The following is a 15,405-nucleotide window of genomic DNA, read 5'->3' as shown; positions in this document are numbered from 1 at the left end:
GGAAGGGGCCCGAGCAAGTGGCGGTAGTGACGGTGGTGGGGGTGGAACGGAGAATGGGTGGCGTGGAGAAAGAACGTAGACGAAAGCACGCAGAAAGCAAAGGGTGAGAATGAGAATGTGCCACGAAACTCGCAAGGCACGTGCTCCGAAACTCCTTGAGGAACGAGCTGCTTCGTACGCAGCATCCGCCGTGTATCTCTGTTGGAGGTGTGAGAGGGATCCGAGTGACGAACGGGGGAGAGGAGAAAAATCGGGAGGACGAGAGATAAAAAGAATGATCTAGCCAGGCTTACCTTTTTCTCACCGTCTTTTCGGAATCCACCTTTTCCTATCTTTGCGATCGATGCACGCGAAAGCACACGACACACATCCACACAGAAACACAGAGAACACTTTTCTTTTTTTTTTCTTTTCTCGGGACTCGCGACACTCTCTGTACTCTTTTCCTTTCCTTCTCTCGACGTTCCGTTATTCCTTTTTCCTCCTTCCGAAAGCTCTTTTCGGTCGCACGCGAAACCGAGCAACGTGCAACTGCCCGTGCTACCCAACTACTCTCGTGGTGCTGGTCGATGTATCGCGCCGGTCCCTGGTCTTCTCTCTAACTCTCTCTTTACGTGCACCTACTATCACGCTCTCGCACCGCCGCCCGGAACAGAAGGGGAAATCAATGAAAGAAAAGTACGACGCGAGCGCTCGTAAATCGGCATTTATGCTCGCCTCCTGGTCGACGGTCCCTCGGTTTCACTTTGACCAGCACATAAGTGTGAGTGTAGGTGTACGTGTACGAGCGACGAGCCGAAAATTATTCGCGTTCGATATCGTCGATAAACGAGATCGCCGAGTTTCGTATTCGTCGATCGTGAAAAAAAAACGAGGGAGTACATACGGTGTGTATGATGTAAACGTACGTGTGTATGTGCGCGCGCGTGTGTAAAAAATAGAATACGATATACGTGTGTGTGTGTGTGTGTGTGTGTATGTGTGAATGTGTAGAGGGTTACGCGAGACTAGAAATTAAAGCGTTAAACACTATACTAAGGAAACGGAAATAACGATACAACACGGGCGGAGGCTGCCTAGAGACTGGACACACCAGCCGTTTTCAAGCGGCTTGCACCGCTCGTCGAGCTCGTTCGGCCGACTTCGGCCAGGATCGGCCGTGCTCGCGCACCCTCGGCTAAGCTCGTCGCCAGCCCACGGCGAACCCCTCGCTGTACTACGTATCACCTCCTACCGACTCGCGCGTACGCGCTGTGAGGGGTTGCCGATCGAACTAATAAGAGACGTATGCGCGTTCTTAAATAAACTGTAACCTCCCATCGTCGATCGAACCAACTCCCCTGGTCCTTATAAAACACCCTGCTTTTCGTCATCGAGTTTTCGTAAATTCTCCAAATTTTCCTCCTCCCATCCAGCCTTTGAATCGTTCGCCAACCTAACCTTTAAACCCTTCGCGTCCTCTTCGAATCACCACGATAGTCGAGTGACGCGTCGCGATTTTCCTGTCCCTCGATTCACCGATTTAAACCTAACACCTGCCGCTTTGTTTCCATCTCGTCTCGTTAAGAAAAGAGTCGACGCTGCAGGGTGGGTTCGCGCGCGATATTTCAGTACCCCCTCGAGATGTTTACAGGCGTTTGTTCGTTAGGAAATGTTTGCAACATGGCTCCCCGACATTACGAAGCAGAAGGTATGCCGCCCTCCTGCCTCCCTCTTGCCGCTTGCATCACCCCTTGCATCAGATCATGACCACCCCTTCACGGTTTTTGACCCCCGTCGTCTCGCTGCGCTATCGCGTCGATACAAGAGTCCTTTTACCCCTTGCCAGGCCGCACTCGATCAGGAGTGAACTCAAAACCATGAATTACATCGTCGAAACTCACCGGTGGCCATTTGCCAAAGACCATGAAATTGAATCTTTCGAACAGAAGCGGCGAAAAATACGCGGCCAAAGGAAACACCACGATTTACAGCCGAGTCAAAGTCAACGAGTGAAAAATCTCAAGGGTAGAGTCGATGTACTCGCGCAACCACCCCTCTCGTTATTTCCCTCTAATCGTTTTCCCCTGATTCGCTGTCGAGTTCCTCCGTTTAACTCGCGATTTTAAGCGGTCGAAATAATTTCCAAAATTATTTTCATTTTTTTCCAATAATTCGAATGACTTTTCACAAACGTAAGCGAACGATCGCGAGCGAACAGCGGGAGAGCGTGGAAGAAGCTGCATCCCTGACCTTACCCTGGCTTTATCTGCGGAGATCGAGACAGGCCAGTCTGTAAAATGATGGCGGGCCAAAATTATGCGACGCTGACGAAACAAGCCGAGCAACACTTGGCGGTCGTGCCAATAACCGCTAGTTCGTGTTTTCGGAAATTCGTTTCCGTTACGTTACATCATCCCGCGGAACAAGCTATTTCGTCCAACTTCCTCGAGAGGAACCCGTGTCTCCCCGACTGTTCCTCCTTTCGAGTAATCCTTCAAATTCCCGGGCAATTAAGTCTCGACACTGGCACGTAACGATTTCGTGACTGTTCTCTACACTTTCCGCGAATCGCGGAGGCCATTGCACCACCCTAGCCAATTAGGAGGTCTATCGGATCGACTCGTTGGAATTCAAGCCATGGTTAGTCATCGAATGGTCGAAATGGTACGAACGATCGGTATACAGCTCGTCCAAGCGTATACCCACTGCCCAACACTGAAATTATAAATACATGCTCGTGTAAACACTATAAATATACACGACGAAGGTGTACGGAAAAGCCTGTCTCAGCCTCCTATCCGTGCACCAGAGTAACGATAAGTGGTATCGCGAATCTGCACAGGCAGACTCGTGGATGTAATAAAACTTGCCAAAGGATTTCGTTTTCGGAACACGTAGATTACGCCACCGATCTTACTGATTTCTCGTTCGAATCGCTATCACAGATTTATCTTTCCCCTCCACCCTACACGAATCTTCGTAATCGAGGCAGAGATCTTTTCGACTGACTTCACGCTTTCGTTAGGCACGAACGATTGACCAGGTTCTTTGCCTATTACGTACATGACCGGACCTAACGCTGCCGAACGCCAGAGAGAGAGAGAGAAAGAGAGAGAGAGAGAGAGAGAGAGAGAGAAAGAGGGAGCAAATCGGCATTGTCTGGTTGCATGAGAAAAAAGGGAACGAAACTGGGACCGGGGCACGGGACTTGCAACAGATGCGAAACGGTATGTAAAAAAAAAAAATAAAAAAAATAGGGACACGTAGTAGACGCATATGCGAACGTGTTCCATTATACTCGGTGGCTTTAAAACCGGCCACACGGTGCGACAGGAAGTTGTCACCGCATTACCGTTGGAATTATGAAAGTTTGCCGGCCTCTGATCGCCTTAGCGACACAGCGAACGACGAAACGATATTCTGAGCATCGAACCGGGGAAATTCGTGCTTAACGATACCCGGAATCGGTCTAGCCGCTTTCCATTGGCATGTACGCGAACGATTATCCGCTATTTTCGACTCGGAGGCGACATCCTTGGAACGTTTCCACAAAGAATGGCGCGTGCAGCTCCCGATGAAAAAGATTTACTATCCCGCGACGGAGGATGAAAGCCGTGGAGAAACATAGATCGTGAATCATTCGTGGCTACGCGTGGTTGACAAACGCGAGCCGAGCAACCCTCTTCTTTCGTTCGGTTATGATCCAGCTGTCGAAGCTACGTTTTTGGGGTTTGGCCCCACCTTCGTCATCGATCCGCCGGCACAGCCGTGCACGGGCATAATTCTACGTGGCTCCACCACCGGGAGCAATAATTCCGTCCGTGAAGTTTTTCCAGGGTCACTGAACCCCCGGCGAGATTCGTCGATAATCCAACGACTCTCCTATTCCTCGACTTTCTATCGGCTTTCTCACCGATTCGCCACCTCGACGATTCGGAGGCATCCGTGACGAAACGACCAACCCGACGAAAGTACCGCGCGAAACGGTCGTTGAAGACACAGCCCGGGGTAAAAACCGTGTCAGATATGCGAGGGAATAAATAATTATACGCGGCGTATAAATAATACTCAACGAGCAGTAAAACGTTTCACCTTCGGTTATATAGCCGGTGGATATTCGCGTCAGAGGGTCGAACGTTGGTATTATGGTCGGAAACGTGGAAGAGGGATGACGATTTTAACGAGCATCTGCACGAAACAGACGAGCCGACCCCACCTAGGAAAACAGAGGCCGAATGTGGCGAATCGATCAAGCGAGCGTGTAATCGCCGTGCTTCGCTCTTCCCCGTGGTCGCGCTTCAGCCTCGCTGTCCTCTGCCATCCTCGTTTCCACGCGATCGTGCGCGCCGATCCATGATCGCTTCTTTCTCGCCGAGCAATGATCGTATCACGCACCATCCAGGGAAACCCTACGACCGTCCTCGAAGTCCGCAAAGCGTGATTACGTAACGTAAACAAATGCTCGTGGCGAGAAAAGAAGCATTCGTTCAGCCAGATCGAGTAACGATTGTCCGGCCGCGATAAACACGCGCCACGGTTTCCGTTCTACGCGTCCTGACGACCAGACACGAGAGGAACGACACACGGGAGACTACCCGCGTCCTCGTCGACGAAGGGATGAAAATTAAACGCGGTTAATGAAATTCCAGGTTACAACCCTGTCCCTGATGGGAACTTGGAAAAGTTGGCGAAACGAGAATAAGCGAGGTTAAACGAGACAGGACAATCTTCGCGGCACCACCACGCTCGATGGGAGCATTATTTATTCAGAGACCTAGGACGAAGTTAATGGGCGAGTAGCGACGATTACCCAGGCTGCCTATTTTCCAGTCGTTATCATCCTCGATGACTCGTTAGAGGCATTAAACCCGTCTCTGTTGGAGAAACGAAGTTTCGACAGAGCGTAGAGTACGGCTACGGCAGGGGTACAGGACGGGTCCGCAGGGGTGGCGTTAGGTAGGATCTTCGCCGTTGTCAACGTTAATACCGTAAATCTCGGAAGGGGAAGGACGCGTGTATATGCAATCATATTACGTATGATGGACGAAGAGTCGCAGAACGGAGGAAAATCGAGAGAAAAAGAATGACGAATGGACAGAGGGAGGAGAGGAGGGAGAAAGAGGGTGAGACAGAGAGGTAGAGAAGCTCCATTGATTGGTCGGTGGCACGGTGGAACGTTGCAGTTGCCCTGGGGGTATATGAACCCCGGCACGGCCTCTCTTTCTCTCTGTCTCTCCTGCTTCTCTCCTGCTTCTCGCTCTTCCACCCTCCTTCCCATAGTTTACCCTCGCTACGATTTTACCCCACGGCAAAACGCAGGCGCGTCACATGGACCCAGAAACGATCAATACGAGCTTCCCCGACTAGACCTAGTCTCTCTCCCACTCGCCGCTTTTCTATCCTTCTTTCGCGTCCATTCCATGCTCTATCATCCTCCTACTAGGCTCGCAACCCTCGGTCAATCTTTGATATCGCCTGGTTCGGCTGGGAATTTTCTTAGGGAAAGGGCTGAAAGAGAAGAACCGTATAATCGTGCGATGCTGACGTAACCTCGGTTAACGGTCTTTCCCTTATCTTCGTTCCTCGGCCACCCCGACAGGCACCCGTGTCCTTCGTTTCGTCTGCCCAAACCGCCTGTCCCGAGTCGACGAAACGAAAGATGGCGAGTGGTCTCGGTTCTATCCGGCAGAGAAAGGCGGAACGGAAATCGTTACGGTGAAACATAGGGAAACGGAAGGAAGCGATACTTTAAGACCGTGTTCCCTGAAAACGTTCATTGGCACACTATCTAACACCCCTTTATCCCTCTCACGCACCATTGTGGTCGAGGCCATCGCGGACGGAAGCGTCCCTCTCGAGACTTCCTGCTTGTCCTCGACGAGGACCCGCAGTGCCAGTTGGTCCATCCTGGATCTGCTTGATCCTTCATGCACACTCTCGCCGTTTTCCATCGTCTTGTTACCGGACATATTCGACATATTCGATCGACCGTGTTTTTCGAAACGTTTCTCTCTCGTTATATTTTTTTTTTTTTTCCGTTTCTCGTTTTTCCTTTTCTCGTTTAATTATGAATCTTTTTTTTTTTCTTTCGATTCTGTTTTTTTTCGTTTGCTCTCTCGCCGGTTGCTCCGTAAGGAAGAAGGATTCGAACTGAAAGTTGGCCGAAGAACCGTGGGTTTGGAGGCTGCGTTCGCGTTCTCCTGGCCACGTTGCTTTCGGCTGCCACGCCCAAACTTCTCTGGCCCGCGATTACTGCGCCGTCGAGAACGTCAGCTGTCACGACGCTGACATTTTTCACCTTATTTCACGAACAAACGTGTCTTTTTTAATCGTACTGCTGGTAACCGTGAATCTACTCGCGACGTCGATCGGTCGCTACAGCGTGCTTGCAATTTTCTATCCCAATCCCGGCAGAATTTTTTCCAGATAAGGTGACAGAACGGTGAATGCAAATCAATTCGAATTCGAAATAAACTCTGAAACGAACGGAGAAACATTTTTCTATTTTTTTCTTTTCTTTTCCTTTTTGTCTCGTTTGATCTGTTTTTGGTTTTTCTTTTTTGTTTTTTCAAGTACCGTTCAACGAAGCGACGAGGGCAAAAGCAACCCCCTTGATCGGCCAAGAGAACGCGAGAAAAACAAGTTCGATAAAGGAGAGAATGATCGTGGCTGCCGGAAGGATCCTTCGATTGGTCCTGTATAAAGGATGTTCCGGCAAAGGGATTACAAACATATATTATAATGATCGGCACCTGATTAGCGCGCTACCAAAACACATAGATCGATATACATAGAGATCGATAATAATGTTTGCAATTATAACGGTAATAATAACAACAATAATAACAAGATAAGAATAGAACGATAATAATAATTCGAACGTCAGAATCACAGAAGCAACAAAAGTAAAGAAACAAATGAACATACCGGTTAACGATGAAAATCAGTGGTTGGAGGATGCCGATATCTGGGCGTAGAACGAAACGACGGTGGGTTAATGTTATATTTTTTTTTTTCGTCTTTATTATTATTATTTTATATATTTTTTTGTTATTAAACGAAGAGTTATCTCAGCTTTTTCTATGTTATCTATATCGCTAGATTTTCATCTCTCTGTTATCTCGTTTCGATGCTCGTTCTTTGTTCTGTCTCGTTTTTAATTTTCGTGGCGTTTTAACGATGACGGTGTGCGTGTTTCGTTATTTTGTTTTTTTTTTTTTCTTTTTCCGTGTTTTCGTTTATTTATCTATCGCTCTGAACCGTGTCCGCGTTTTACGCGATAATTTAACTCGTTTCTTTTTGTTCGTTCGTTTGCTTTTCTGTTTTCTTTTTTTTTTGTTTGTTTGTTTTTTGTTTTTTTTTAGTTAAACGGTCGAATTAGCCGAATCACGAAGACGAATTACGGATTCAAGTCTTTCTCGAGATGATCCCCTTGCACTTTCTCCGATTAACGACGACGACGACGACGACGACGACGACGACGAATAACAGTTCGTGTTGTACGGAAAGAACGGTCGAATCTCTGTAGTACACGATGATCTCGCGTAAAGTATGACACTTGATTTCTCAAATCCTCAACGAAACGAAAGGGGAAAAAAAAGAACGAAGAAAATCGCGGAACACACCCTCGAGTGTCTCTCTTTCACTCCCACCGGCCAACACTATTACTCTGTTTCTCTCCTTCTACCTCTCCCTCTCTCCACCTTCTTTTCTTTTCCTCGGTGCCTCTTCTGCCGATTAAATAATCTTCCTGACGACGATTCGTTGCCTCTGTGTCTCATACACCAACCTCGTCCACGATTGCACACTGAATTATCTTCGTGGAGAACCGGCGTCGCGAGTTTTGTCCTCGGCCTTTCCGTTCGACAGCTTTCTTTTCTCTCTCTCTCTATCTCTTTCTCTCTTTCTCTATGCTTTCCTCTCTCTTGCTCTCAAACGAAGTCGGAAAGAGAGTCGCGTGCGCGTCGATCGAGATCGATCTTCGAGAAGCCGGTGGTTCCAGGAGGCGAAGGGAGGAAGATAAGGATGCGGGAAGGGCGGTCGAAATGGACGAACGAAATCATAAGATCCCCGACGGAAACGCACGTGAAAGAACGCGAAACGATGGTCCAAAGTCTGTTCTGTCGTCGATCTCTCTTCCTGCGTTGACCGATCGACTCGAATCTCGATCAACTTCGCGCTACTTCCACCTCTCGTGCGTGTGATTCTCGTTTAAATGATCGTTGCGGCCGTTGTCGGCTGTGGTCTCTTGGTTAAATTTCGTTTAAACCCGGATCGAAGTTGCTGTGCGTGGACACACACGAACGGTTTCCGATTGGTATCTCGTTGACACGTGGGCGGGAGAAAGCAAGAAGAATGATTGATCGGTGTACACGGTGAGGACGATTCTATATGTACCAACGATACGAACGTATTGTCGAATTAAAGGGTCAGAAATGAAGATATACAAGCAAATAGTAAGAATGTTGCGGGTATAACGGTGTCTACAACGCAATGCCTTTATGTAGTGCGGTAACTAAACTGACGGAGCCAGGCCCTGCCGCCAATCGCTGCACCCTCTGCTGCCCACTACCACCACCGCCCCCGAAGCTACTAGTTCAGCCTAGGCTAGAGGGGTGGGAGCTGCGAGGAGGATAGAGGTCGAAGGAAACAATCGAGGAGAACCCGTCGGTCGGACAGAGACAGACGAACGCTCTGGGACGTGCGCATGCGCCGAGAAGAGGCAATGACTGCACCCTCTGCCTGGATCACCACCACCGCGATATCTCGCGGCATGCCACCTCTGGCTGGAGGGGTTGCGATGGCGGCGAGCGCGGTCGGAGAAAGAGACGAGGGAAAAATAGAGAGAGAGAGAGAGAGAGAGAGAGGGGGGGGGGGGGGGGGGAGGTGAAAGAGGAAAGAGAAAAAATCGTAAATAAGTAGCAGGCGAATGGTCGAAGAGAGGAGAGGAAGCACGCAAGCATCGAGCCGAATCTCGAAGGCAATGACTGCATCTTTAGGATACCAGCAAGTATGGTTGACGGTTCGTCGACGCGATCCAGAAGGTGGAAACCGAGCCACCTGGAGAGCGGTGAGAAGGAAACGGGGAAAAATCGAGATGGAGATGGCAGAGTCCGCGCAGGCGCCGAGGGATGGAGAACACGGGGTGATCTTTGGCTCGGAATCGTCCTGACGTTGAGTGCAGACTCGGGGATGTAACTCGATGGAGATGATTTACGCGTTGAATCCTACGAGCATGTTCTCTCTGCGTGTATTTTAATCTCCGACGAGAAGCATGCGAATTTGGTTACCGATGGGAATGAATGTTTAAAGGGAAAAGGGGAGGTTTGCGCGTTAGACAGGCACAGACGCGTGCGTCGGATCGAAATCAAAGAGGATTACCGCACTCCTGTAATCCCTGGGAATTACGATCAGCCGAAGGTTGAGAAGACAAAGAAGCGGGGAAAGAGAAGGAAAAGAAAATCAAGGGTTGTTGCGAAGCACGCAGGCGGTGCCGAAAGGTCGTGAACAATGGCTGCTCCCTGCGGAGGTCCTCTGGACCTTGCGACCACCGATACCGATTGAAACGACACTCTCGGGAATCCTATACGGCAGCTTGGATTTCGACAGCAACGAAGAGAAAGATTCAATCGATGTCCACGGGGATAACGCGAGAAATTTAAAACTAAAGACAACCGCGGTGCCAAACGCGAAATAATGGGGACAGTTTGCATACAGGTGGCTGAAGAACGCGGTAAAAGGTTGAGATCAGGGAGAAACAAGCACCGCCAGCTAGACGAGCCGAAAAAAAGCGTTAATTGGCAACTAAAGCGAAGGCGGGCGGTCCTCTCACAGGGTCGTCCCAAAAAGGCTCGTTATTTCAACGACACTCGTCCGAAAAACTCCAAGAACCGTCTAATCCCCTCAAAATTAATAAATCGCGCACAAAAAGGGAGGAAAAAAGGGAGGATAACGGGGAGGGTGGGGATGAAATACGAAAGTAGCGATGCAAGTGATAGCAGAGAGATGACGAATTCGGTTCGGAAATATATTCGAGTATCGGACGAGAGAAGTTGGTCTCGCTGTCGCTGTTCGTCTCTCCGAGAGAGACGGGGGCTGAATTCGAGGGGAAGAAGAAAAAATGGCCAGACGTGCGGGGGTGTGCACGTGCGCAAGCGCTGCTCTCGAGGGTTAGAGAAGAAGGGGTGGAAATTCAGGCTCCGAGAGGAAGAAAGGAGTGGAGTGGAGAGTCGAAAAGGGGAAACGAGCGCAGGAGAGAGGGTTGGTAGCCCGTGCAGAGCTCGAGAACGCAGGCGCCACGTTGAAAATGGAAACCGTCGTCCCAGGGGTTGACCTCCCTCTTGTGCGAGAGAGCTTTTCGACCGTGCGAATGCGGCCAAATTTCGCCGTGCCTTTACCACACGGTTCACCACCATCTCCCACCCCTCGCGTTCACGTCACCCACCCCATTTAACGTGCACGGATATTCACCAAATTTTCCAGAAAGTTAGATTCGAACCGATATTCGAAATCCGACCATTCGCGTGATTCGTTTCTTTCCTTTTTTCCTTCTCTTTTCTTTTCTTTCCTTCTCTCTTCTTTTTTTTCTTTTTTGTTCCGCTGCTTAGTATAATCGTTTTAACTTTCCGACTCCCGTCACCCTCCCATGGCTCGTCGTACCATAGACAACCCGTCTCGCCTTTTTCCTTGCCCCGTTTTCGTTGTAGACACGAGGTATTAGAGGCTTCGAATTGAATCGAGAGACCCTTTTTTGTGGAACCCTAGCTACCTGGAGGAGCTGTATTCATCGCGGAATATCGTAACACTACCCCTAGTGGAATCTTGAGAGGACACGTGCTGCATAAATGGATCCACGTGCCTCGGGTATCGGTTAATCACACGGTACGGCACTGCCGGAGATAATGAAACTTTAACAAAGAAAAAAGAGGGAAGAATCGAATTTTTCTGCCGGGGGTTTGACGCTGCTTATCAAGCTCGCTAATAAAACCACGCGACCACTTTGCTCGGTCTCTTTGGTCTCCTCTTTACCGAAAAAGATGTACAAAATGGCACACTCTCCGCGGCTCGATCGAAATGGAAGCGAGTACATCATGCATAATTTATAAATATCCATTCCTTCGACGCGTGTGCAAACCAGTCGAATTACAACGTGCACTTGATCGACCCTTATCTTATCTAGGATCGAGCCGAAAGGAGAGAAGTATCGAGCGACAGGAAGGGTAGCAGGCGAATATCATTTCCACGTTATTACTCGAACGATGCGGCACAGCCGATGTTAACGAACATCCCGCAAAGAGCGTTCGCTAATGACTCGGTGCCGGAATTACGAACGCGAATCGATCACGGCAGAAATAATTGGTTTGCTCGACGCCGCCCGTTACATTCGCAGCGCAAGCTACGAGATACGCGGATGAAAAAGTCGCACTGAGAAAAGAGCCGCCCAGGAGGGGTCGAAAGAAAGCACGAACGGGACGAGGCAGGGGAGAGACGAAAAAATGAGGGGATGATAATCTAATGGTAAATAGCATGCATACGAGGACAGACGAGGCCAGCGGCGCAGACTGCGAAAATCCGATTAGGCCGCCATAATTAGATTTTTTCCCGAAAATTATCGTGCACGCCAAGATCCAAATTTTCCAATTCGACTAGACGTATTTCAATGTAAATAATGTTTCTGATATTTTGATATCTTGTTTTCGTTTTACATGGAAATAAAGAGCTTCTACTTAAATCTCCATTTTAAATCCCGGGGCTGGATCGCGTATTTTTAAATCTGCATTTGGATTTGAATTTCTGGTTGCAGAGATGGTAAAAATACAAAGCTTCCTTTCCAAACGGGGCTTCAATTTTTTAATTCCAATCGAGGAATGGAATTACAAATTTTTTTAATTTAATTTAAATTTTCGTTTCCAATATCGGGAATGAGTGGAGAAACAGTGTCTCGTGCAAATGAAGACTGCAATCGTTACGTATCTATTTTTTGATCCGAATTTACATTTTATTTCCAGCTTGCAGAAATTGCCACGCTAAAAAGCTTCCAAATTTAAGAATCGAAATAGGTATTTCTCGATTTATATGTTCATTCTGTGTGTCACCTTCGAAAATCGTTAACACGAAGCACCCTGCTGCTCGAACAACCGAGTATTCCGAGTTTAAAATCCAAACACGAAGTACATATTTCGTACTCGCAGTTATAATTCCAATTTAATTTCAGTCTTGGAAAATCATTAAACAAGTTACCGACCGAGCCATCAATTTCGAAATCCCATCGGCGTTTGCCGACATGCACCAAGCAAATATCCCACACTCGACAAACGATAAATAGCATCGAGCTGTATCATAATCCCGACCATTATACCCTCTATGATAATAGGAAAATCGAAATTATTCGCTGAAATATATCCTCGGGCTTCGATGAAAATGACGACGATAAAAATACAGCCAGACAGGGTAGGAGGTGGCGGCAGCATCGCGTAAATCCCGAATCCCGTCTCGGGCAATTTATAACGCTCCTCCTCTTTGTCCCAAACTTCCGTTTGTTGAGTATCCTGGGAACAGGCAGTACCTAGCCCAATTGCCCCCTCTTGCTACGCCATTGGGCGTGGGGTGGCGAGAGGAGCTCGGTGCCCAACGGCACAGGGGTTTCGAATATCGATCTCTCGCGTTCTCCTAGTCATTCACTCTCTCTCCTACACCTCCACCGACCTCTCTTTCTCCTCGTTTCTCTTCCTCCGCGTTGCACAGAGCTCGGCTGCGAACAAGTCGGGGAACAGGGAAGGACGGGGGAAGGAAGGGTTCACCAGGAAGTCCCAGCCAAAGCCCAGGAGCGGAGGACATTCACCAGCCGAACAAACACACGTACACGCAGCCACCACTCGCGTGAAACTTGCCCGGACCACGGGCTCCCGAACCTTCCAATTCCCAAGTTTTTACGATCCTCGTCCGTTTTTCATCCCGCGACACTGTCCAGCTGAATATGGGGAACTCTAGGACATGGAACCGGCAGGATGATGCCGGTGGACGCGAGATCCTTAGCCTGACGGATAGTTGCCGATGGGAATCGGTACGGGGACCGTGGGAAGAGATATTTGGAGATAGGCTCGAGGACAGTTTTTGGTCTTTGGATGAAGGTAATTGTCTATAACTCGAACTAGACCTCGAAGTCTTAGGTTAATCCTAATCAGAACCAATGAAATATGATTGGTGGACTAGTTCATCCACCTGGGAAGATTTTTGCTCACTGGGATCGGAATCGCGGGACGAGTTATTTGGAGGTAGGCTTGGAGACACATTTAGTCTTTGGCTAATGGTAATTGTCTCCTGAATTCAAAAAGAAAACACTATAACTCAAACTAGACCTCGAAATCCGACAAGATCCGTCACCTCAGAAGATCTTTGCTCAAAGGGATCGAAATGACGAGAACAAGTCATCTGGAGATAGGCTTAGAAACACTTTTTGGTCTTTGGGCGAAGAAAAGTGTCTCCGGACTTAAAACAGAGACCTGGGTGCTTGAACTAGACCTCGAAATCCTAGGTTAATCCTAGTTAGAACCAATGAAACATTACTGATGGACAAATTCCTCCAGCTGGGAAGATTTTTGCTCACTGGGATCGAAATCGCGAGACGAGTTATTTGGAAGTAGGCTTGGAGACACATTTAGTCTTTGGCTAATGGTAATTGTCCCCTGAATTCAAAAAGAAAACACTATAATTCAAACTAGATCTCGAAATCCGACAAGATCTGTCACCTAAGAAGATCTCTGCTCTCAGGAATCGAAATGACGAGAACAAGTCATCTGGAGATAGGCTTAGAAACACTTTTTGGTCTTTGGGCGAAGAAAAGTGTCTCCTGGACTTAGGACAGAGATCCAGGTACTCGACTAGACCTCGAAACCCTATCGAATTCGTAGTTTAAACGAATATCGAGGACTTTCAATTGTAATTGGAACCAGGAAGATGTTACCAATGGATAAGATCCATTACCTGAGAATATCTTTGATTATCGCAATCAGAATCGCGAGAAGGGATTATCTGGAGAAAGTCTTAGAACGAAGGAAGCTCTTCTTTCCTGAATTTAATAGCGAAACAGGGGTACTTCAGCTGGACCTCGAAATACCAGCAAGTTCATAGTTTAAACGAATATCGAGGGCCTTCAGCTATGGTTAGAACCATCAAGATGTCACCGATGTTCACGAGATCCTTCAGCTGGGAGCTATTTGCTGATCAGGATCGAGATTGTGAGAGGTTGTTTGGAGACAGGCTTAGAGCCACTTCTCGTTCTTTCGGTGGAGGAACTCTTCTCTCCTGGATTTAGTAATGAAACACGGCTACTCAAACTAGACCTCGAAATCCTATCGAGCCCGTAGTTTGACCAAGGTTTTGAAATCTCTCTTGAAGTTCGCCGCGAATTCCTGCGGCGTGGCTGGAATTGGCGAAGAAAGTTCGCGGGATGAAAAGTTTCCGGGAATATTGATTAATAGACGCTGTTAGTTAGCATAGTTACGCGTTGCTGGAGCCCGGAAAACTATTCGGCGAAGTATCTTTTCGGACGTGAGAGCAAGTTTCCATAATTTCATCCCTTCCCCTGCCTGCCTGCCCGCCATATTTGCGCCTGCTCGCCCAGGCGCCTCGGCAAAGATAAATATGCGTGACTTAAGCTCATTTTGCATGTTGCACAGAACCCGTTGCGCGTACCCGGTAACGAGACCTCCACACGTGCGCTGGAAGCTGCATCCGTGCACCACCCTGTAGCCTGATAATCGAGCCGCGGTTTATGTATGCGGATTACGTTGCTTCCTGTAGCGTATCACGCGTGTACCTCGTTAACCGCTTCCCAAATTATGCTCGATCGAGTTAAAAAATTATTCAAAACGTTTCGCATATTTTGGAAAAATTCTTAATCCTTTGAACTCCTTTTGAATTCCCTTTAAACTCCCTCTGACCTCCCTTGAATTTGCACTCCTGTGACTCGACTTGGATTTCGTTCACGCTAACCTGGAAATTTCACGAGTACCTGCACAGAGTTCCAATGCTATCAACCGTACGATTAATAGCAAAATTTGTTTAAAATTCCCATCGACTGTCTCTCGAGATATATTCAAAGTAAAAGCACGGATACGAAAACGACAGAATGAAAGTTGACAGAGAAAATATTAGGCGAGAAAGAGCAGCGATCGATCTTGCAGCTATCAGGATCCATAGGTTGATGGATGATGTTTGAGGGTAAAATCCTGGACTCTCGACGGGATACAAAGCCACGTGTTACCGATTACCCGATGCAAACTCTGCATGTATCTCTCTCGTACTGGTCGTTAAAGCTCGCGATAGTTCTATGAACTTCGGTCGCAAGGATATATAGCCAAGGGACAGTCACGCGAGTCGGAGCGTCGTGGTCTAGGGCAACAACGAAAAGAAAGAGCAGCA

The 15,405-nt window shown here is 48.2% G+C and overlaps 1 protein-coding gene across 10 annotated transcripts in view; it reads right to left on the bottom strand.

The window, feature by feature from the left end:
* Positions 1-15,405, bottom strand: part of LOC108555072 (ELAV-like protein 2) — a 39,882-nt gene that overhangs the window by 17,154 nt on the left and 7,323 nt on the right. For 7 of the 10 annotated variants that reach the window (XM_017910573.1, XM_017910577.1, XM_017910582.1 and 4 more), the window contains exon 1: positions 294-1,065. The exons of 1 other annotated variant lie outside the window; for it this stretch is intronic. The gene's annotated coding sequence lies outside the window, so the exon portion shown is untranslated. Of the gene's footprint in view, positions 1-293; positions 1,066-5,798; positions 5,858-6,909; positions 7,472-15,405 lie in introns of those variants that run through there. 2 more of the 10 variants (XM_017910574.1, XM_017910576.1) reach the window with 2 other exon arrangements.

The sequence above is a fragment of the Eufriesea mexicana genome, unplaced genomic scaffold, assembly GCF_001483705.2.
Source record: "Eufriesea mexicana isolate 0111107269 unplaced genomic scaffold, ASM148370v2 scaffold106, whole genome shotgun sequence".
In the NCBI taxonomy this organism is placed as follows: domain Eukaryota; kingdom Metazoa; phylum Arthropoda; class Insecta; order Hymenoptera; family Apidae; genus Eufriesea; species Eufriesea mexicana.
Note: the sequence above shows the minus strand (reverse complement) of the source record. Positions and strands in the feature narration are given on the sequence as shown.